At 41.5% G+C, this 24626-nt stretch overlaps 1 long non-coding RNA gene across 1 annotated transcript in view; it reads left to right on the top strand.

The window, feature by feature from the left end:
- The window catches only part of LOC120443210, a 72991-nt gene continuing 48365 nt past the window's right edge, over positions 1 to 24626 (top strand). The window contains exon 1 of the long non-coding RNA XR_005615234.1: positions 1 to 71. This is a non-coding gene — a long non-coding RNA (uncharacterized LOC120443210). The remainder of the gene's footprint in view (positions 72 to 24626) is intronic.

The following is a 24626-nucleotide window of genomic DNA, read 5'->3' on the forward strand; positions in this document are numbered from 1 at the left end:
GTTCAAACTGCTCTTCCTGACTTTGCTGCTTAAGATGTCGTCTGCTGAAATCACAGCTTCTCTTCATCACGGTAAGTTTCTGGTGTTTGTGATCACCTGCCTGTTGTGTCTTGATGTGTTGGCTCTGCTGTGTGTTGCGGGTCTGCTGCCTGCTGTGTTGCTCAGCTTGTTGTTGATATCTAAGCTTCTACTAGGCTATGTTTTGCAGCTGGATTAACCCCTATGCAATGTTTGTGTTGGTTTGTATTTTGAATGAACTCCCTGTACGGGCTGAACTGTGCTATGAATAGACAAGCAGGGTATTCATGACTTACACTTCAGGTGTTGTGGGCTGAATTGATTTTAAGCTGTATTTACATTTCACTTTCATTGTTGATTATTATTTGAGCCAGGGAGAGGCTTTCTCTTACTCGTTGCAATCTTGGTGAAAGATAATTATGGAAATTAGCTTTCCTGATTTTCGCCTTAAACACAGCTGACTAACACGATTGTTTCTTGTGATCTTAGCCTCATGGCAGACTTAACAAACTTTGGTCATCCACAAGTTCCCAGTCCCCTTCATCACTGCATACTTAATATTACCTAAAGAATATTTTTGCACATATTAACAGTTTTTTTGTGCTAGCTTCCTTTCTTCTTTTGAGCTGCTGATTAACATTTAAGGCTGTTGCACTCGTTGCCAACCTTGAGTTCAGTCTGTCTGCTGCACTGTATATTAATTTGCATATCATTGCTTTAAAATGTCATGTTAGTGGCTGCTCAAAGCTCATATTTATCAGTTTAAATTACTAGTCAAGATTTTCTGCTGCACAGCTTACAAGCATTACATGATATTGTATATACACCATAACTTTCTGTCTGACGTGCCTTGCAGGATAATGACCTCATAGTGGGTAGTATCTGACCTAAACATAGTCAAGTTAATAAGGACTGTCATGCTTTAGTGGGGGGTAGTGTTTTTGTTATTATGCCCCGGTCTCCATTTTTTGAGCTGTGCTAATTAAAAGAAATGAATTTAAACTCACTTTTTTCACAACAGTTGACAGTAAACAATGTCTCTGTGTTTGAATTAAAGTTAGAGCAATCATGATTTGCTGTTTGGACACAGTTATTGTCACAGGACAGGAGCAAGGCAGCAGTGGGAGAGGAGAATGGGAAGGCCTTCAGAGGCAGGGTTTTAAATAGCCTGGGAGAAAGCTGGCCAGGTGTTGTACATTTCAGGCCATCCTCTGAATCTTTACCCAGGAAAAGATGTCTGTGCAAGTGAATGAGGCCATCATTATGCTAAAAAAGTAACCCATCAAAGAGAGAGCAAAACTTTAAGAGTTGTCAAGTCAATACTATCAACGAGATATGTACCCCTGTCATTGTGAAGGTCTACAATCAAAAGACTCGTTCACAAATGGCAATGCATAAAGTTTACTAGTTGCAAACCACTCAGGAAAAGTTACACTCAGGAAAAGAAGGACAGTTTTCACTTTGCCAGTGCAACTCTGTCACTGAGCACAGTAAGCACATCATGTCTGTGAAGGTTCTCAGTCATCCAGGTCATCGTAGTCTAAGGAGCTTGGAAAGAAAAGCATCTGAACTTCTTTAAGTTTCCTTGAAGACGTTTCACCTCTCATCCCAGAAGCTTCTTCAGTTCTAAGAGAAATTGACGGAGAGTTCTAGATTTTAAGCCCTTTGGGAGTGTCCCCAAGAGGATCATGGACCCTTATTGATCCTCTACCTAATCAAGGTGTGAAAACGGGTGTGGGTCACAATCGGCCAAGGTTTCAGGTGAACCCATTGTGAAAACTAGCCCCACCCAATCATGTGATTTAGTGAGCTCAAATGAATGCGAGTGGGCGTTAAGGCGTCTGGCAAGGGATCTCAAAACCGGATTAAAGATGGCAGACAGTGGGTTTCGTAAACCACCGCCCCTGTTCAAAGATGGTCATTCACAGTGAACATAGATGGCTTCTTTCAGCACATCAGTGCTTACTAATGATGTTACTGCTAACAGAATCTGCAGGATTAATCCTGAAGTGCACAGTACTCTCAGATTCAGCCAAATGTTGCAAAACTGATCAGACAACACTTCAAAGTGCAAATGAATAATGACCCAAAGCATAATTCAAAAGCAACCCAACAGTTCCTCAATGCAAAGAAATGGGATATTCTTCAATGACTAAGTCACCCACCTGATCTCAAACCAACAGAGCATGGTTTCCAGTTACTACATACAAAGCGAATTCAGAGAGAGACCCACAAACAAGCAGCAACTAGTTGTGACTACAGTAAAATCTTAGCAGAGCTTGTCAAGGGAAGAAATGCAGTATTTGGTGATGTCTATTTGCAGTCATTGGCTGCAAATGTTGAAAACAATCCTTATTTTTGATTCAAATTTTGATTGATTTAAAATCCACTGTGGTTGGGTACAGAGCCAAAACTTCACAATTTTCATCTTTGTTCAACAAATTATGGACCCATCTACCTATATTTGACTCTGACCAGCATTAACAGGGAAACTCTGTTAAACCACACTGTCAGGAGTCTAGTGTAGTGTATTTCAAATCTTGTGGTTTTTCCTTCTTTTTTAAGATATGTACCAGTAAATAATGTTCTTAATAACAACTCATAACAGCTGCTGACATTTAATATTCACTTGTAGAAATCGTGTTATTTTAAATCATTTGTTACTAAGCTGAATATTCAGTGAACAAACATGTTTATGCTGCAGCTGTATATTTCGAGGTAGATGCTTTACAGTGTTTGGACTGTTGTTCCCGTTACTGTTCACACTGTAGTAAGTGGAGCATAAAAGGTAAACAGGACATTGTTAATGATAATTGTACAGTATGTGATTTGATTCCCTGGTGTGCTCTTGCAGGGTTAATGTAGGGACCTGAGCTAAATGAGTAGTTTCACAGTGTACTTGATTGCACTGCACAAGGTTTTTGCTGAGGCTGAAGCTGACAGATGGTATTTTGCATATCAGTCAGTTTTAAAGGGTTTATTGGAATTATATAGCGTGCTGTCTGTATCTCATGTAATAACAATGGTTTATTTATAAAGCACTTTATCAACATCACCAACAACAAAGTGCTTTCCAAGGTCACTATAAAGGCAAGAAACATTTCTACAGATATATCATTAATCCATTAAAGTCAATCATGAAGACTAGGAGAAAGGAGTGTGATAAAAACAGGCCCTGGTTTCTCTGGTTGTTTGCGACTGCCACAGTTGATTTCAGACCACTCTTTGTCTGATGAGTAGTGTGTGGGTGGTAGCTATAGTCTGCCTGTAAATTTCACTTCATTTTCAGGTGTGGTTGTTTCAGTAAAATATGAGTTTAACATCAACTTGATTGCTTAAAAAACTCAAGTCTGCAACTGCGTCACTGAATTGTTACTGAATAATATGCTCAACACATGGATTTAAAAAAAGCCAAATGTTTGAGCCATCTGATCTTTAAATTGGACCTGCTTTTATTTTTACTTCATTCTCCTCACCTACCCTTCTGTCAGTTTCACACAATGTTTTGAACCCGCAGTGACAACGCACAAGGGAGTTTCTTAAACACTTAAGCAGTGACAAAGGCACAGAGGGCATTTTTGTATTTGACTTTTGCTGTGTTTTCAGGCTGAGACTTTCTGCCACCAGGGTACCAGGCCACTTCTGTAGAAGGAGAAATGCCAGCCTCGTTCTTTTCCTCCGGCAATACTTTCAAATATTCACCAATGCTGCAGGCGAGACGGCTTAACTTGAGTGTAGTGAGAGGGCTTTGTGGGGAACACAACATTTAGGTGTGCACTCTGTGCATGACCATAATTGGATCCCCCGACAGCTGTTTGACTTCTCAACAGGACCCTCTCACTCTGATGCTTTAGTTCAACCATAGGCTCTCATTGCTATGCATAGCTGTCCTGATCAATTTAAACTATACAGCAGAGATCACCTTTAATAGCCCGCAGATCGCCCATCTACCATTTTTAGCCTCCTTGCTGTCAAGGACATTTATTGGCTTTGCAAAATGTGAAATAGGCAAAAAAATTATAAAGAATAAAAACTCATGCCCATGTATATGTTTCTGGGATTATTTTTTGGTCCAAATGCAAAGATGTGGCCCTGTAAACATCTTTACATCTTAATTTTGTGTTTCTGAGGTTTTTAATCTGTCAATAAAGTGGTTTCAGCACCTGAATAATAACTATGAATTTACTTGTTTAAAACCTGGTGATTTTTTAGGTCTCCAAGATATCGTTGTTGCCACTTTTATATAAAGATACAAGAAGAAAAAACTGGAACTACTCAGACATGCTAAGTCTATCATTAACTATAAAGCTTCTCAGTACTGCTTTATATCCACTGATCAGGCATAACATTATAACCACTGACAGGTGAAGCGAATAACACTGATTATCTCTTCATCATGGTACTTGTTAATGGGTGGGATATATAAGGAAGCAAGTGAACATTTTGTCCTCAAAGTTCATGTTTTAGAAGCAGAAAAACTGGGCAAATGCAAGGATTAGGAGTATAAGGAGTTTGACAAACCTAACTGTGATAGCTGGAGGACAAAGTCAGAGGATTTCCAAAACTTCCTGGTCTGTAATTCAATTCAATTTTATTCATATGGCACCAAACCACAACACCAGTTGCCTCAAGGTGCTTTATATTGTAACGTACAGACCCTACAATAATGCAAAGAAAACAAAATGTTAACAATCATATGACCCCCTATGAGCAAGCACTTTGGCAACAGTGGGAAGGAAAAACTCCCTTTTAACAGGAAGAAACCTCCGGCAGAACCAGGCTCAGGGAGGTGCAGCCAAATGTTACTGAGTACAATAACCTCAGTGTTATCTGAATTTAGAAGAAGAAAATTAGAGGTCATCCAGGTCTTTATATCTTTAAGACATTCCTGCAGTTTAAATAATTGGTTTGTGTTATCTGGCTTCATGGATAAAGATAAAGAGATAAAGTTGGGCGTCATTTGCATAGCAGTGAAAATGTATCCTATGCCTAAGGGAAACATGTATAATGTAAACAGAATTGGTCCTATCACGGAACCCTGTGGAACACCATAATTAACTTTGGTGTGTGAAGTGAACTCGCTGTTTACATGAAGAAATTGGAGTCTGCTGCAGTGGTTTGAATCATATCTATCAAACACAGTACCTTTTAATACCTACAGCATGCTCTAATTGCTTTAATAAAATATTATGATCAACAGTATTAAACGCTGCAAGGAGGTCTAGCAGGACAAGCACAGAGATGAGTCCACTGTCAGAGGCCATAAGAAGATCATTTGTAACCTTCACCAAAGCTGTTTCTGTGCTGTGATGAGCTCTGAAACCTGACTGAAACTCTTCAAATAAGCCATTCCTCTGCAGATGATCAGTTAGCTGTTTGACAACTACTCTTTCAAGAATTTTTGATATGAAAGAAAGCTTGGAGATTGGCCTATAGTTAGTTAAGGCAGCCGGGTCAAGAGATGCCTTTTAAGCAGTGGTAAGGCCTGTGGTACCTAACTGATTAACAGAGATAGGTTGATTATATTTAAGTTTGAAGCATTAATTAATGACAGGACTTCTTTGAGCAGTCTTGTGGGAATAATGTCTAAAAGACACATTGATGGTTTGGAGGAAGTAATTACTGAAGTTAACTCAGATCAATTGAAGAAAAAGACTAAATAAATCATATATCAATATAAATGGCACTAAAGTAGCTGTATAATGTTACATCTGAGAGATGATAATGAGGAAATAAAAAATCTGAGAAATCAGACAGAAACTCTGGGTAAGGCCCAGGTGGACAATACCTGACAACAAATAAAACAGTTTCTTCTTCTTCTGATCTGAAAAATCTATCATTCAGTGTCAGGTACTTCATATTCTGATGACAGACATATGAAAATAAGCATGCTTTGTGGTGCATTCGTTGTATTTGAATTTTCCATTCAGGGAGGACACAGAGGGGAAAAAAGATGGATGGAAGCCTGCACAAAATGAAATCACACAAAAAAGCCAGGGACGCAGTCTAAACCTCCAAAGTTCTAAAGAGCTTCAAATTACCTCAGCTTTGTAAGTTACAAGCTGATCAAGCCAGTTTTGCACAAAAAGAGAAAAACTGTGTTAGAGAAACTCATCTCAAAAGCAGGTGTTTCTATTAAAATCTAAGTGTTAACTTGTCAGCATCTTAAACAGCTCCACACAAAGAAAAAAATAAATAAACAAACCCCAAAAAATCAACAAAGAAATGTGAGCAAGTGAGGAACGCAAACACTGGTGTGTTGGCCTTGAGTTGAAAGGAGTGTATCAAGATACTAGGAGGATTATACTAAGCCATTGTGGAGTTTGAATTCACCTTAAACGTGGAAACTCCTGGGGTTAAAGCAGAAATATAACTGCCGGAGACACCACACTTTTACAATTTATCAACACCAACACCATGTGAATCCCCCTGCAGATTCACATAGATCACATTCAGATGTGTTAAAAATAAAGACAGTCACACAGTAGCACATGGATGTAAAAATCCTAACAATCGTATTTGCTGTCCCTTTTGTTTTCCTTGATTTTCTGCCTCATGTCTGATCATTTCTATCCAGCCACCATGAAGCAGATTTAGGAGATTAAAGAGCAAAGAGCGGCAGCAGGTGGTTTTATGAGTTCTTTTAGGCTATTAGTAATCATAATAGGTCCCCTGTGACCTTTTTTTGCTTATTTTCTGTCATTTTTCTGTCCTTCTGTCACCCAGTGAACCAAGACTTTTTATAGAACCAAGATTTGAAAAATCTTGGTTCTATAAAAAGTTAAATCTTAATTAAGTTAAATAAGTTAATCTACATTTCAGGGTAATATTGTCTTACATCACTGTGCCCACTGTTCCTTTCCACATCCTGCCAGTTTGTCTTTGCCTTCTCTTTAGTGTTCATCTGAAATCTGAACATGGATGGCAGTGATGACAGTATTGTACTGGCTTATAAAATGTTGGCCTATGACATCCAGCAGCTCTCACTCTAAAGTTATAAACCTACTTTTGAGAACTTTTAGTCTTTATTTGATAGACAATGTAAGCAAACTCACCCACGCAGCCACCCACAGACGGTTGAGTGCGCACAAACTTAGATTACATGCAGGAACTAACAACATGGAGACGAGCACAAATACATCTAGTATGAGCAAATCTAAGAGGAGCTAAAAAAGCTGCTTAGCATAACTGAGCTAAAGAACGGACTGATATGAAAATACTACTGTAGAAGTCTCCAGTATAAGCAGCACGGGGAAAAAGTAATTAAATGAGTCATCAATCCTTTGCATACTTTAATACAGCATAACATTGTTTGCCTGAATGATATGAGCTCATTTTAGGGAGACTCGGATCCTTCATTATATCATAGATTTTCAGTCCTTTCTGAATGCAGTGCACAGCCAGCTGGATTTCCAGTGTTAAGTGCCCAAAGCCTTGAATAATTAGTTTAAGGAGAAATGAGTGCATTGCTGTTTTAGGACTTAATACTTTTTTTATCTGTAGGGTGAGTAATAATTATTTATTGGATGGTCTTTCAGAGATTTTGACATGTTGATGAGTCACTTTTAAGAAGATGCTGCCTGTCTGTGCAGGTGACAGGTTACTGAATAATAAAAAAAATCAGGATGTAAATTCAGTTTACTTGAATCTATTTTGGTTGCAGCAGGACTCGAGAGCATTACTGTTCGTTGTATTGTATAGTGTTCATGGTATTGTGTGTACTTTTGGCTAAACTAGCAGCGTGGTCCTAGGATTGGCGATGATTCTTGCTTGGTCAGTCTAACACCTTGGCCAAACCGCTCTCAACAACTGTTTGATGGATTGCCCTGACATTTTACTTACACACACACACACACACACACTCTCCCACTCTCTCTCTCTCTCTCACTCTCTCTCTCTCTCTCTCTCTCTCTCACACTCTCTCTCTCTCTCTCTCTCTCTCTCTCTCTCTCTCTCTCTCTCTCTCTCTCTCTCTCTCACACTCTCTCTCTCTCTCTCTCTCTCTCTCTCTCTCTCTCTCTCTCTCTCTCTCTCTCTCTCTCTCTCTCTCTCTCTCTCTCTCTCTCTCTCTCTCTCTCTCTCTCTCTCTCTCTCTCTCTCTCTCTCTCTCTCTCTCTCTCTCTCTCTCTCTCTCTCTCTCTCTCTCTCCTGGTTCTCAGATGATGATTAGCCATCATCATTTTGTAACTTTATTTTATGATGCACACTAGCCAAACTAATAAGATTCAAATCAGTCTTATATGCACTTTTAGTCTAGTAGCTACATCAAAAGGCTAAACTCAAATAACCATCAGCATTCTCATCTATTCATTGATCTTTTTACTTCACAGATATTTTCTTATGCTGTTATTATTACAAAAATAAGAACACTTTGGAGAAATTACCACTTCTGCTTGTTTTTGTAGTATGAGGCGTCCTTTATTAAAAGGAAAGAATGCTTGTCTCTCAGGGCTGCAACTACTGATTTGTTTGTTTTTTTGTTTGATTTATTAATTTTTTTTTTCCCAGTTCTTCACTTGACTGTTGCTTTTACAATAAGGGAATAAAAATATTTCTAAATTCCTACATAATGAGTTCTTAATCAGTACTTTTTCCTTACCTCCTGACTTTGTAGTAGATTTTATTTGTTCATTTTGTTAGGGTACCTGGGTTGTCGACCCAGTGTTTTGAGTGCTATATTATTATTGAACTTACCCCTTGTAAGTCCGTGTCTCTGTATTATGTTTCCTGTTTTATTTTGATAGTCTGTGTCCTATGTTAATGTGTCTGGTTTTGCTTCCCCTGTCTTGTTAGCCTTGATTTGTCCCAGCTGTGTTTTCCTCCCGTCTCCTATTCCCTGATTGCTCCCTTTGTGTATTTAAGCCCCCCCCCCTTTTTTTTTTGGTCTGTGTCGTGATCACCCACATTCCTCACTGTGTGGTCCATCTCCCTGCCTGCCTGTTTAGTTTTATTTGCATTTTCAATTTAGTTATTTGGGGGGTTTTAACAATAAAGCTGAGTTTTGAGTTCATGTTTGCCTCCACGTTTGCCTCTGTGACTCTGCACATTGGGTCCTCCACTCCTGCCTGCACACAGGACTTGACACATTTATTGATTCACTAAGATAAATAAATAATGATTCATTCATAATCATTTTTAATTTTATGTAACTTTACCCAATTTATGGCCATTATTTCCACCAAACACTTAACACCACAAAATAAGCTTTTATTCATTGCTGATAAAAGACAAAAGTAAAACAGACAGAGACTTGAGGGACCACTTGAAACAAGAAGAGAAGAGAAACCTGAGAAACCTTTAGCAGTTCAATTTAAAGAGAAGGTTCCACCAAGCTCAACCACCAACCAACGAAGCTCATAGACAGGCCGTGCCGGAATTCACCACCAGTCAGTAAGGGTTAACAGCCAGGACAGACTTGATCCGGGCTTTGCAACAAACCTACGCAACTAACAGGGATTAACATCGATAAGATGCTGCCTAAGAGGAGCAACGTCAGTGAGGAGGAATTGAAGGACATAAAGAAATCTCCAAACTTCATGTCAGAAGAAATAACAACTATTTCAAAACAACAAAAACTGATACTTAATTTAATAGAAGACAAAATGAGGAAAAGGACAAGAAGATTAATATGCTGGAAGGACAACTGTCAGATCTGGAACAATATTCAAAAATAAATGATGTGATGGTGACTGGACTGGAAACCAAGCACCAGACATATGCACGGGTAACAACAACAGAGAGAGGGGAACCACCAGAGCAAGAGTTATGCTCCTTGGAAGATCAGGTAATGGCCTTCTTCAATAGCAATGGTATTGAAATGGACAGTAAAAATATTGAGGATGTCATTTTCTTCCAAGCAAAAACAAAAAATCAAATACCTCCTATTATCATACGATTTGCTAATAGAAAACAGAAAAAAAGAACTTCTTACGCAAGGAAGAAAGCTGAAAGGAACAAATGTTTATTTAAATGAACACCTAATCAAGAAAAATGCAGACATTGAAAAACAAGCAAGAATATTAAGAAAACCAAAGAAAATACAGTCAACTTGGACATCAGATTGTAGGGTATTTATTGAGTTAAATGGAACACCAGAGCAGGAATATGGGCAGAAATCTGTGCCATCAGAAACTGAATTTGAATAAGTTAAATTTGAATTTGAATTACTCGGATTGAATCTGAATTGTAACTTGAATGAAAGCTTTTGAAAACTGAATTTGAATTAGTCTAATTTGAAATTGAATTTATGGTTTGAAAATGAATTGATTTGCTTTGAAACTGCATTTTATCCTTTAAAAATTCAGCTCTCGAATAATTTCACATTCACTTCTCACCATTCAGTTTCAGTTCTACAATTCAATTTCAGTTCCAAAATTCAGTTTTTGGGACTTACATCCGGTTCGGTTCAAGCGCAGATTAATAGAACTACAGACTGATAGCGTTACTGACGGAATCTACAGCGTCTTGAGCTGAATTAAGACTTCAGAAGTCATTCGTCATGTCGAATGACCAGCGGATAAACTCTCAGGTTGGTAATAAATGTATTACATGTATAAGAACAAGCGTCATGTTAACAATTGATAGCCAGTACAGTAACTTTTATGCTTATTGTAGCTGCTAGCTAAAAAACGCTAATTTAGCCTAGTTTGCCCTGAATTCAGCTTTGACAAACAAATATGATCGACTGTTTCTAGTAGAATTCCAAAGTTGTCATCTTGTACCCTGTCAGAGCCCTGTATGCTTGCAGAGACCCCTACAGTAAGGAAACATGCAAAACGCTGTCCAAACCTTTGTATTTGAGCTTTATTTATGTCTTACACAGCATCCCAACTCTTTAGCGAACTTAATAACTTCAGCTAAAGTGAATAGTTAATCTTATTCATTAGTGCAGCGTTACTGGATCACCTCTGTTTGAAGTGATATAATATGATATACAACTATCACTGTGTTTAACTATCATAATAATTTTTAGGGTACTGAGTGCATGCTTAATTAGTTTTTTTTTTTTTTTAAACATACTGCTCCATTGCTATGTTTGACAGGCTGAAGTTGTCGGGTCACCTCCTAAATCGACCATCTTTTACAGGTGTTTTGTGCCAGAAATGGAGTGTCCACTGAAGACTGAAGATACTGAATCTCTACGCCGTGCCATTGATCCCTCCTGTGCCTTCATCTAGACAAGAGACATCAACTTAACCACTCTCACATGCTCTGTACCTACATCACCTTCCCTGACAGTCGTAGCTTGGCTCATCTGAGGGTGAAATTATAAGAATGTGTTATTTTGCAAAGTGCTCTCTAGGGTTCCTAAATAAAATATGGCATTGAGGTCATTTCTTTTGAATTAATCCTTCTTCTGAAATATAAGAACCTCTCCTGGTTTAAATGGCACTTTCTGTTCCTTACTTCCTGTTCCACTCCCAACCCCAAATAGATGCTGACAAGCTGACACAGTAACATGGAAGAGGGAAAGAAGCTGGAAAGGACTACTACAAATAAACCTAATGCCTAACAATGAAAATGTAAAATAAGAACAATAATAATAATAAAGATAAAAGATGAAGTAACAAGTTTTTGTTTATTCCAAATGATCATCCAGATGTCTGTGACATGTGATGACAAACACCATAATGGAAGGCCTTAGTCATCACATGCTTAAACTCATCATATATTTTTGCATATGCTGAACAGGCAGTCAGACATGCTGTAACTGTGGGGTGAAAACTGCATAAACACCATACGGCAGGGGTCTCAAACTCCAGTTATCAAGGGCATGGAAAAGTTGCATGACACCGCCTTCGAGGAATGGAGTTTGAGACCCCTGTCATATTCCATATGACAGGTTTTGGTTGAACTTCATGAAGACTCTGAAGTTTCTCTTCTCTTCTGGCAGAACAGGAATGTGGCCTTGTCCTGTGAGCCACCGTAAGGATGTACTTAGAGTAGAACTGGAGTGTCACCGGCCTCAGGCTCTTCACCTTTTCAAAGACAAAGCAGTCATTTAGATAAAATATTAGATATTGTTTACCTGTAAATGCACAAAGAGAATTTAGAAATCTAATTATTGTCAAGAGTGAACAAGCACTGATAGTGTAATTTACAGCTGTGGCCAAACGTTTAGAGAATGAGAAGTGTTGTTTGTTTATTTACAAAGTTTGCTGTTTCAGTGATAGTTGTATATCATATTATATCACTTCAAACAGAGGTGATCCAGTAACGCTGCACTAATGAATAAGACTAACTATTCACTTTAGCTGAAGTTATTAAGTTAGCTAAAGAGTTGGGATGCTGTGTAAGACATAAATAAAGCTCAAATACAAAGGTTTGGACATTGTTTTGCATGTTTCCCTACTGTAGGGGTCTCTGCAAGCATACAGGGCTCTGACAGGGTACAAGATGACAACTTTGGAATTCTACTAGAAACAGTCGATCATATTTGTTTGTCAAAGCTGAATCCAGGGCAAACTAGGCTAAATTAGCGTTTTTAGCTAGCAGCTACAATAAGCATAAAAGTTACTGTCTGGCTATCAATTGTTAACATGACGCTTGTTCTTATACATGTAATACATTTATTACCAACCTGAGAGTTTATCCGCTGGTCATTCGACATGACGAATGACTTCTGAAGTCTTAATTCAGCTCAAGACGCTGTAGATTCCGTCAGTAACGCTATCAGTCTGTAGTTCTATTAATCTGCGCTTGAACCGGAACCGGATGTAAGTCCCAAAAACTGAATTTTGGAACTGAAATTGAATTGTAGAACTGAAACTGAATGGTGAGAAGTGAATGTGAAATTATTCGAGAGCTGAATTTTTAAAGGATAAAATGCAGTTTCAAAGCAAATCAATTCATTTTCAAACCATAAATTCAATTTCAAATTAGACTAATTCAAATTCAGTTTTCAAAAGCTTTCATTCAAGTTACAATTCAGATTCAATCCGAGTAATTCAAATTCAAATTTAACTTATTCAAATTCAGTTTCTGATGGCACAGATTTCTGCCCATAATATAGTCATCAAAGAGAGCTCCCTCATTCTACTAGAAAAATATAACTGATAAATCAGAACGTAGAGAAGGGCTAAATATGATGGTACTTGTCTAAGCTGTACAACCAATTCAGATGTCTGATAGTTTACAAGTAACTCATATAGATATTGACAATAGGACATTGGGTTATGATAGCAATATAGACCCTGATTGCAATTTCTTTAACAATATGAGAAATGAATGCAATTATTATACAAATGAACAATTTAACAGGAAAATAAAGGTAGAAAAGAGTTTAACAATGGTTCACTTTAACAGTAGAAGCCTATATGCAAATTTTCAATCCATTAAAGCAGCGCTCCCCAACCTTTTTTGCGCCACGGACTCGGCCTTTAATGTTGTGGATAAATAAAACAAAATAAAACCAGTACAAAAAAAAAAGATTTATTCATAACACACAGGAAAAGATCCAGGGAAAAAAGAGTTAATGATAAAAATCATAACGATAAAAAACGATAAAACCCCTGAAAACCGTAAATTTCACACACGAACCTCAACTCTCGCGGCCTGGTACCAAACGGCCTGTGGGTCGGGGAACGCTGCATTAAAGAATTTATAACAAAGTTTAAACAGACATTCAAAGTGATAGCCATATCAGAGACTTGGATGACCCCTGGAAAAGAAGAAGATTTTGAAATTAATGGATATGAATTCCTTCATCTAGACAGGATTAATAAAAAAGGAGGTGGGGTGGCACTTTATGTTGATAAAAACCTAAAGTATAAAGGAGTGGGAGGAATGACGACTGTTATTGAGGGAGTGATATACAGTATACTTTTCAAGTTTCAACAACATAATATCATGTTATAACAAAAAACCTTTCACTTTGGTACAATATAAATATTGTATTGTACCAATGTGATAATTATGTATATTTTAATAATGTGCTATTATGTTGTTTAAACATGCAAAGTATATTGTTAGAACAATAAAGTTTTCACATTATGTGATATTGTCACGGTTCTCAGTATTTTGAGTTATGGTTTGGTTTAATTTTGAATGATGGATTGTTTTCGTATTCTCTTGTGATGGTGATGATTATTAGTTTCTTGTTTCTGTGTTTAAGGATTTGTGGTTTCATGTATTGTTTGAGTTCCATGTGTTTTCTGTCTCTCAGTGTCAAGTCTGTGTTCTTGTTTAGTAATTCATGTTTCCTGTTTTATTGTGAAAGTCTTTGTCTTATGTTAGTGTGTGCAGCTTGGTTCCCCCGTCTCGTTAGCCCTGATCTCTCCCAGCTGTGTCTCCCTCCTGTTGTCCATTCCTTCATTACTACCCTGCGTATATAAGCCCTGTGTTTTCCCGTGCTCGGTGTCGTGTCGTACCATCAGATCATGCCTGTGTGTTCCTGGTTCTCTGTGTTCATGTTTTGTGCTTTGCCAGCAATAAAGCTGAGGTTTTGAGTTTCAAGTTAGTGTTTGAGTCCTGCACTTGGATCCACATCTCCACCTGCCTGCACACAGAGCCCTGACAGATATAGCTCTATTTTTCTTTTGCTTCTGTAAGTAATAACATAAATCAGTTTAATATAAAATATAAAAAGCACATCTTAAACAAATATAAGGATGAAGAAAACAGGGTTAACCCACGACGGTAATAGAAGTGATGTTTTGGTTTGTTTCATATTGGGAATTTGCTAATTTATATATTCTGTCTTTTATTTATATGAAGGAAACTATAGTGTGATGTTTCTTTTGTCTGTTTTGCTTTGCTTTTGTTTTATTTGTTTGTTTGTTTTATGTAAGATTATAAGAAAACTAAATAAATGAGATGTGAAATTTGAGGGGGTAGGGTCAAATAAGTATATACTTCTGCCTACTTTTCAAACAAAAGAGTGGAATGATATTATGTAATGATGTGATTGTACATGTTTGAAATAAAAATGAACTGAACTGATTAGTCCAGAGGTTCCCTAAGTGTGGGGCCCGCCCCCAAAGCGCAAAGCCATTGCAGGCGGGGGCGCGGTATGAAATGAAAAAACAAAAACAAAAAACGCTTGTGTGGTGGACCACTAGAGGGCTCCACTCACACCCAGTGTTGAGGAAGTGTGTTGCTGTGTTTTGTACACCGCCCTTAAAGAGCTGCTTCTTCGGCGCTATGCCCTCTCCGATGCTGAACGAGCCGAAAAGCTCCTCACCCTGTCAGGCTTGGGTGGCGGTACTGCTCTCGAGCTCATGGAGAGCATGCTGTCGTTGCTCGGGCCGGATGACCGGGGATTCCTCTTCGCCCACCTCTTCCTCCGCCAACTACCGGCTGCCGTGAGAGCTGTCCTCGCCAACTCCCCGCTTCTGGCTGCGAAGGATTATCGCTCCCTGGCTGAAGAAGCGGATCGCATTCTTCTGGCTAGCCACACTTTCGACGTTCACGCCCTGGCTACGGACCCGCCGGCAGCACTTTCCACGCCTCAACCTGCCTCCCCCGGAGCATCCGCCCCTTTGCTGATGGCAGGGATTGCTACACGCCGGCACCACGGAAAGAGCATCTGTTTCTACCATCAGCGTTTTGGCGCCAGAGCGCGTCGCTGCCTGCCGCCTTGCGCTTTCACGGCCCAGGGAAACAGACCCGCCAGTGCGCCGTAGCAGCCGCGGCCGCTGGCAATACAGAAAGGCTGCTCTTCATAGAGGACTTGCGCTCCGGGAGACGTTTTCTCGTGGACTCCGGCTCCCAGAAGAGCCTCCTTCCCCCAACCGCTGCCGACAGACTAGCAGCGAACTGCGGGCCACAGCTCATTGCAGCTAATGCCTCTCCCATCACAACGTATGGGGAAAGGTTGGTGACTGTTTGTTTTCATGGCCGGGATTTCCAATGGAACTTTGTTGTTGCCGCTAGCTCTGTACCTATTTTAGGTGCTGATTTTCTGTGTGCCCATGGACCGCTTGTCGATGTTGCTAACAGACGTTTAATTGATGCTCTCTCGTTTTCTTCGCTACCCTGTTTTACGCGGGCCGCCGAGCCCCTGATTCGGGCTAATGTAGTGACCTCTGGGGATGCTTTTCAGCGTTTGCTTTTAGAGTTCCCATCGCTGTCTGTCCCTAATTTCTCTAGCACGGTAACGAAGCACGGGGTTGAGCATTATATTCCCACGGTCGGGCCCCCGTTGTTCGCGCGTGCGCGCCGCCTCGACCCCATGAAACTTTCCGTCGCTGAGGAAGAGTTTGCAGCCATGAAGCGCCTTGGCATTGTACAGCGCTCGAACAGCGCATGGGCCTCACTGCTTCACATGGTGCCCAAATTGGACGGTCGGTGGCGGCCATGCGGAGATTTCCGCCGTTTAAATAATGCCACGGAGAATGACCGTTACCCCATCCCCCACATTCAGGATTTTTCTGCCAATCCCCAGCCGGCTCCTCCTGCGGCGCCGCAGCCTGCCCAAACACTGCAGATCTCGGGCAAAATGATGATGGACATACCGGCGATGGCGGCTCGTCAGGCGGATAATGGGAGAGGAGCGGCCGTTTGCATGGGCACGGCCGTTGGAGGATGCGGCTGCAACCGGACCCCTCGGCTGGTGAGGCTCGGCTGCTCGATCTGGTCGTCCTCGAGCAATTTGTGGGGGGCCTGCCGGAGGCGACGGCTCGTTGGGTTAAACCCTCAAATCAAATCAAATCACTTTTATTGTCACGTCACATGTGCAGGTACACTGGTACAGTACATGCGAGTGAAATTCTTGTGTGCGAGCTTCACAAGCAACAGAGTTGTGCAAAAATACAATAACGTAAAACAAGCAAAATATAAAAATGGCTAATCTAAAAAGTAATAAATATATGTACAATATATAAAGGTATATACATTACTGAATGTGTGTACTAAATATGTTTTTCTACGTGTGTGTGTGTGTGTATATAGTGTGTATATACATGTTTTACAAATGAAATAAAGTAAACAATAAAATAAGATATATAAAATATACAGAGGTTGGTATGTGCAAAACAGTGGCATTAATGTACAGTATGGAGTGCATAATGTTGAAGTTCAAGTAGTGAAGGTGAGGTGTCTATAACGTGTTCAGCAGTCTGATGGCCTGGTGGAAAAAGCTGTCTCTCAGTCTGCTGGTACGGGACCGGATACTGCAGAACCTCCTTCCTGATGGAAGTAGTCTGAACAGTTTGTGGCTGGGGTGACTGGAGTCCTTGATGATCCTCCCGCTTTCCTCAGGCACCGCTTCCTGTAGATGTCTTGGAGGAGGGAAGCTCACCTCCAATTATCCGTTCAGCACACCGCACTACTCTCTGGAGAGCTTTGCGGTTGTAAGCGGTGCTGTTGCCATACCAGGTGGTGATGCATCCAGTGAGGATGCTCTCAATGGCACAGCGATAGAAGGTCCTGAGGATGCGGGGGCTCATGCCGAATCTTTTCAGTCTCCTGAGAAAGAAGAGGCGCTGCTGCGCCTTCTTCACTGTTTTGTTTGTGTGTACTGACCACGTAAGATCCTCAGCCAGATGTACACCAAGGAAGCGGAAGCTGCTCACTCTCTCCACAGCGGCGCCGTTGATGGTGATGGGGGTCTGTTGTTCGCAGCGCGGGAGGTGCCCCAGGCCTCCACGGGATTTTCTCCCTTTGAGCTGTTGTACGGCAGAAAGCCACGGGGGGTGCTCGACCTGATTAAAGAAAACTGGGAAGAAGGTCCAAGCCCTGCGAAAAGTGAAGTTCAGTACGTGCTGGACCTGCGAGCAAAGCTGCACACACTGGGGAGACTCTCACGGGAGAATTTGCTCCAGGCCTATGGGCTCAAAATGCGGTCATAAATATTTTGTACTTGTAAATCAGGATTTGTATGTGTAAAAAAGATTTGTATGTGGACTTAGCCAAAACCCCCCCTGCAAGTTACAAGTACGAATTTTGACCCTATTTTTCTTCCTGTCATCTGATTGGTCAATGTCATGTCAATCACAAATGTAACAATCCAATCAGAGAACAGATGGGTTTGGCTGTCGTAGGGGCACTCACACAGGCCCAGAGAGCGGATGGTGCTGCATTGCAACAGTGCTTTGCCGACGTGTTCTCCCCCTTGCCCGGCCGTACTTCTCTCATAGAGCACCACTTTGAGACGCAGCCTGGCGTGACGGTGCGTTCACGGCCCTACAGGCTGCCGGAACATAAGAGGCAAATTGTTTTCCGGGAATTGAAAGAAATGTTGAGGTTGGGAGTAATAGAAGAATCACACAGTGCTTGGTGTAGCCCCATCGTTCTTGTGGTGAAGAAGGATGGGTCTATACGGTTCTGTGTCGATTATCGCAGAGTGAATGAGGTGTCACGTTTTGATGCTTATCCCATGCCCCGGGTCGACGAGCTCCTGGACCGGTTGGGCACCGCTCGCTTTTTCACGACACTGGATTTAACCAAGGGCTACTGGCAGATTCCCTTGTCTGCAGAGTCCAAGGAAAAGACGGCCTTCTCCACTCCGTACGGGTTGTACCAATTCGTTACGCTTCCGTTCGGCTTGTTCGGAGCCCCTGCCACTTTTCAGCGCCTCATGGACGGGGTACTGCGGCCCCACGCTGCCGCCTATCTAGACGACGTCATCATTTACAGTGACACATGGGCGGAGCATGTGCGGCGTGTGGCCGAGGTGCTGGAGTCCCTGAGGCAGGCGGGCCTCACGGCCAACCCGAAGAAGTGTGCGGTTGGACGGAGGGAGGTACAGTATTTGGGGTACCACTTGGGGGGCGGGCAGGTGCGACGTCAAGTGGATAAGACTGTGGCAATTGCATCCTGCCCGCGTCCCAAGACGAAAAAAGAGGTGAGACAGTTTCTGGGGCTGGCCGGCTACTACCAGCGGTTCATACCAGGGTTCGCGGACTTGACCAGCCCCCTAACTGATCTCACCCGCAAGGGCGCCCCGGATCTGTTCCAGTGGACGGAGTGGTGCCAGGCGGCGTTTGTGCAGGTGAAAGGGACTCGCTGTGGAGAGCCGCTGCTGTTCACACCTAACTTCTCCCTCCCTTTTTGTCTGCAGACTGACGCCTTGAGCAGAGGGCTGGGGGCCGTTTTGTCCCAGCAGGTAGGGGGAGTTGACCGGCCGGTCGTCTACATCAGCCGGAAGCTGACGGACCGCGAGTCACGGTATAGCACCGTGGAGAAGGGGTGCCTGGCAATCCGGTGGGCAGTCGACTCAGTCGGGCGGTGGGGATGTGTGGCGTGGGTGTGGTCTCTGGCCAGCTGCAGAGGAGGGGTGACGCAGTGAGCTCCCGGGGTGGGGCAGGGGCGGGGTGAACAGGTGTGCTGGGATCTGACAGTGATTGTGTCTCTTTATATGTTGGCAGTGACAGTCGGAGAGGAGGGAGTGTCTGTGTCCCAGTGAACAATACAAAAACCACAGTGTCAAATAAAAAGTTCTGCTGTCATCATATTCGCTCCAGCGTATGTTTATCGGGTCCTACGTTACATTCCCCCAGGAGCGCCCCACAACCAACGGAGTCCGAGTTGTCTGCAGCTTTGTCTGACCGCCAGTGCCAGTCTCGCTCGCAGGCTGGGGTTCCCCTCTGTCAGTTCCCCATCCCCCCGGTTCAGCCGTTCCGGCCATTTGCTTAAACCCCGGGTCCTGGACTACTTCTGCTGCGTGTTCGGGGGGGCATGTGTGGTGGACCACTAGAGGGCTCCACTCACCCCCAGTGTTGAGGAAGTGTGTTGCTTGTTTTGTGGCGCGATGTGTCAGTTGATGTTGGAGAGGAATAAAGAAGGAGTGAGAACTGAGAGCTCTGTGTCGTCCATGCTTACCTCCACACTTGGACACTGCTAGCATAATGGACAGGTTTTTGACGGGGCTCCCACACAAACGCAAAGCAGAAGATGAAGCATCGCCAAAGACTAGAAAATATAGTGAAGCATATCTTCTCTTTGGCTTCACCTGCACAAGTGCCAAGGTAGGTCTCCCCTGCAGAATTGGTTTTCCCTGCGTCGGGAGCACGCGCTGGGCTCTCCAAATCAGGGACAAACAGTATCCCACATTCTTGATTTTTAGTTCACAAACACTTCTTGTAATGACTAACTACTCCTGACATTTTGGAGATGTTGGCTCTTTATACAGTAAAGTTACAGTGGGATACAAGCAACGTCAGGCTGATCCTGCCACAATTTGTTCCCCCTGTCCAAATCACGGACAAACAGTAGGCCTATCCCACAGTCGTTTATGTTTTTGAACCCATTTTGCACAGACAGGCATTTTTTGAAAAATGTATTGTTTGGAGTGTGGAATATTATTACACAGGCAACCACTGGATTAGTCCAACATTTGTCTCTTTAAATTAGAGACTGGTTGATTTGGCAGATTGATATTATTGGCCAATATTAACCACTTTCCTATCTATTGGTGTCAGTATTTTAATTAAACTTAAAAAAAAAAAAGTAAAGAAAAGGCAGGAGAAACACCCTTCAGCAACAGTGGTGATTTATGAGTGGTGATTTGCCCACCTGAGGGCGCTCTGCACCTTTCTTCTTGGTAACATATGATTGGAAAGCCTTAAAACACAACAACCAGTTGATTTAGGCAAAGTCAGGCAGACCATAAATGGGTAACGAAATAACTACACATGACAAACCTTTGTTTCATGTGTCAGAAAGGACAAAAAAAAAAAAATTGTTGGTTAAAATACTGGAATATCATTTTTTTTTTTAAATCACCAAATATCTGTATGTGTATCAGTCAGGTTGTAATATTCTATATAATTTTAAGTAGTTAAAAAACTATGACTATAGTATGTGTGAGTTTAGGTCTTTAATTCCTTATTCCTTTGGGATACTTCACTTTTGCACATTGTTTGTCCCCCTTCTGAGGGAGAAGAAATGAGTAACTGTATGATGTTGCCCTTTCCTTAAGGTATTTTCAGTAGAGGAAATGGTTAAAATATAATTTAATCTAACACTGTGACAGAAAATGGAGAAAATAATGGAAACAATAAGAGAGAAAAACTGTTATACAGGTAGTAAGTCGACATTTATTGATTTTTCTCTCTATACCATATTTCAGTCTTGACAAGGGGATGTCAGCAAACTGCTTTACTGGCTGCATCACTGACAAAGATCAGGTGTTGCAAGCGAAGGCAGGGTGTTGATTTTTTGTGTCAACTTCATCCACCTTAGAGGATTTACTCTTAGTGTGTGCAGAGTATGTAGGATTGATATATCAGCTTTAACAGAAGGGTTATTTCTCCAAAAGCTGTTTTTTCCTCTTTTGTTTCTAATTTGAGGTAGCCCTTTCCAGTGTGATTAGTCACAGGAGGTGCACTCAACCAGTGGCAGAGCAGATGGGAAAATACTGACTAATCACAGCCTAAAAAACACAAAAAATGGAAAGTTTCCTTTGGGGTAAATGGCCCAGTTGGCCATTGTGGATAATCAGCCTCTTGCTCAGTGTTAAGCTGGTCAAAAGTTATAAAGGTCATTTCCTTCTGCTGGCGAATGTTCAGACATCTTTCTGTGTTGCTTCAATAATTTTAACCAATTTTGTCGTTTGATTTGTTCGTCTTGATTCAACGTGGTGTAAACCATTTAAAAGACGAGCCTAAGTGTAACATTAAAAAGGCAGAATTTGAACACTGTCGTGCTCTTGAATTTCAGATGTCCTTGGATGCACCTTGTGATTCAAAAGGAGAAAATGACAGGGGCAAACCACATGAAGCCCCACACTGTATGTTATATCTGCAAGGAAAGGAAATCAGGGTTGCTTATTCATGTTTAGTTTATGAGCTTTGCCTGTGTTGCAACCCTTTAATGTGTAGCTCAAAGCAGAAAAGCTGTTTATTAGAGATTATCTAGCATTGGATTCTTTTCATCCACATTAGCCTGAAAAGACCGGTCCGACCTTGAAACTGTGGATAAAGCAGGACATGTCTTCAAACGTTTTACTTTTTCTTTATGCTATATCCTTTTTGGACAAATCATTTCTTTCTTTCTTCTTGTGCTCCAGCTCAGTTGGAGGGATCTGGAGGAGATTCATGTCCCAGGGTGAGTATTTGTCAGTAACAGATCAGTCCGTGCTGCTGCAGTGGCAGGTATCTCCATCACCTCAGTTGTGCCTTTCCTCCCCTCCATTGATCAACTTCCAGTGTCTGGCTAAGTGGGGTCTGGAAACACATCTGCTGCCTGAGAGACCCTCAAACAACTGGGGACTCGGTGAAGATCTATACTTAAAGCTCTGCAGAGTCCTGGCAGATAGCTCAGATTGAGTATAACTCCTTTATATCCCGCTTTTACGCTCGCAGAGAAGCATCTGCCCCAAAATTGTGGATACTCAAAAGTAGGTGCAGTTATTGGAACATTTATGTTCTGTGCACAGACACTGGGAGCTTCACCCTCCATTCCTCCTGCTCCTGCTGAGCGCTAGATGCCATCGCACAATCCCCTTCTATCTCAGCACACATAATAGACTTCGCCAATATTCAGAGACTATATCATGTCAGCCACGGCACACACTAACACACTTCGACACAGGCTCTATAGCGCTCCCCTGTTCTCTTGAGGGAAGATGCTAAACAAGGTGCCCTGTGATGGACAGACACAATCACAGTGTTTTCTTGCCAGTACACATCTGTCAAGCACCTTTCCAATTTTTCAGATTCATCAGTGGAGGCTAGTGTTTGGCAGGAGATGTGGTACAGATTCCCAGTTTATTGGCTGAGGAATAGCTTTACTGGGAAAACTTTGTTATCTGTTGGTTTTATTGACAGAAGTCAGAACACTGGAATAGAGGCTGTATGTGTTGGAAACCTTATGAGATCATGTGTACATAGTACATACACCCAAACACATGTTTTATCTTCTTATTTTATTCATTTGCTAAATAAATAAAATCCAATCTGTAATGAGTTGAGGAGGAGATAATGAAAGGCAGATTACAAGGTAAAAGTCCAAAAGGTTTTCATCCAAATAGATTTGTTTTGAAGACTTCTGAAAAGAAGCCTGGGTCTAAGCTTCATTACCTGTCAGGTGTGGAAACTGTGCTCCTCGATGCAACCTTCTAATGCAAAAGTTCAGACAGCGATCTACCAGGGCCAAATAGATCGATGTGAGCCATTCCAAACATGCTAAAGTGGGCCTTAGCTGTAATGAATCTCTGCCTCCCCGGAGGCCAACACATAACACAGTGAGATAGAAAAGGAGCAAATAACTCCTTGCATGAGCAGCGAAGAAAATAACACTCACTTCAGCAGCCGTGGTAAGTGGAATACTGAGATTCCAAGAATTCATACATCCTTGAACAAAGAGCTTTTGAATATTTCTTCAGGCATGCAGAAATTGCACAAACGCATCCTTTTCAAAGCAGCGAGACCTTGTCTGGCCTTCATCCAGTAAGCTCAATGCTCTCCTCAACTGCGCATCTATATTCTTAATAGCCGTATAATATTGTAGCAGTGAACTTTAAGGGCTATTAATGCATTGGTGAAAAAAAAAAAGTCTTTGAATTAAATATCATATAAAGACACTGTTTGAGGATAGGGAAATGAATGTATTTGTATGTTTTGAAGCTTTGACCAGAGACATAGTTTGTATTAAGGCTTGTCTGAGGTTAAGTTTTATAATTCAAGGCAACAAAAACTAGGAAAAATATTTTCTGTTTCTCGTGAAAAAAAGAAATAGACTGAAACATATTTTTTCTCCCTTTTGTATTCCATTGGATGAACAGCTTCTCATGCATTAGTTTTTGAAAACTTGTACATCATATCCAGACATAAAGTAATCTGGAAAAGTTTCTGTCTGGAAGGCAAAGCTTTAGAGGACAGCTCCTGCGTCGGACGTCACAAACACCACTGTAAATGTCGTCACTTGTCAGCAATCCTGATATTCATGAACTGCTATAGAAGACACGCAATAAGTCGACATTTTGCCAGTTTTCCAGTGAATACAATTTTTTGAAACTATGGTTTTAGGGGAAATGGGCCGCAAAGTTTCTGCTGGCTGTTTTACTCCACATTGCCTGTGTCAGTTGTCACATTTTCCTTGGTCTACCATATTTTTGTGTATTAGCCAGCAATGGTGTGGGACACATTGGAAAGGTTGAGGTGGGGCTTGTTTGGCAAAAGCGAGATCCACTGATGCAGACTGACGCTTGGCGTAAAGAGCGCTCACAGAAATGGCACGGAGGTAAAAAAGTGTCAACTCCATCAGGCAGTGGAGGAAATTCCTATCAAGTCTGTTTAAGAGATCTCAACATCTTCCTCGTCTGCATGTCGGGTGACAGAAGACTCAGTCAGTCAGAGCGAGCGTCATTGATTCAGCCTCAGTCGTACGGGTCAAAATGACTCAGCACTTGTGTCGCTCTCTATTCAGTTGCCTTCTTTTCTCTGTCTTTTGGTTTGTCATTTGGTGTTTTCCACACTGATGTAATGTGGATTACAAGCCTCACAGTGCAGGAAATGATAGTATTACATTCATGAGTGTGGCAGCTACTCAAGAGTTGAACATCAACCAATTCTAACTTGTGGTCATGTGCTGTGTTAAATTGATTGGATAATCTATCAAGAATAGTTGACCGACACCATTAACCCATCGCCAAGTTTGCACCTGTAATTTGTGATTAGGTTGAAAATTGTTTAACTGTTGAAAATAGTTAACTCGTTGATTTGTCA

The sequence above is a fragment of the Oreochromis aureus genome, linkage group 13, assembly GCF_013358895.1.
Source record: "Oreochromis aureus strain Israel breed Guangdong linkage group 13, ZZ_aureus, whole genome shotgun sequence".
NCBI classification, from domain to species: domain Eukaryota; kingdom Metazoa; phylum Chordata; class Actinopteri; order Cichliformes; family Cichlidae; genus Oreochromis; species Oreochromis aureus.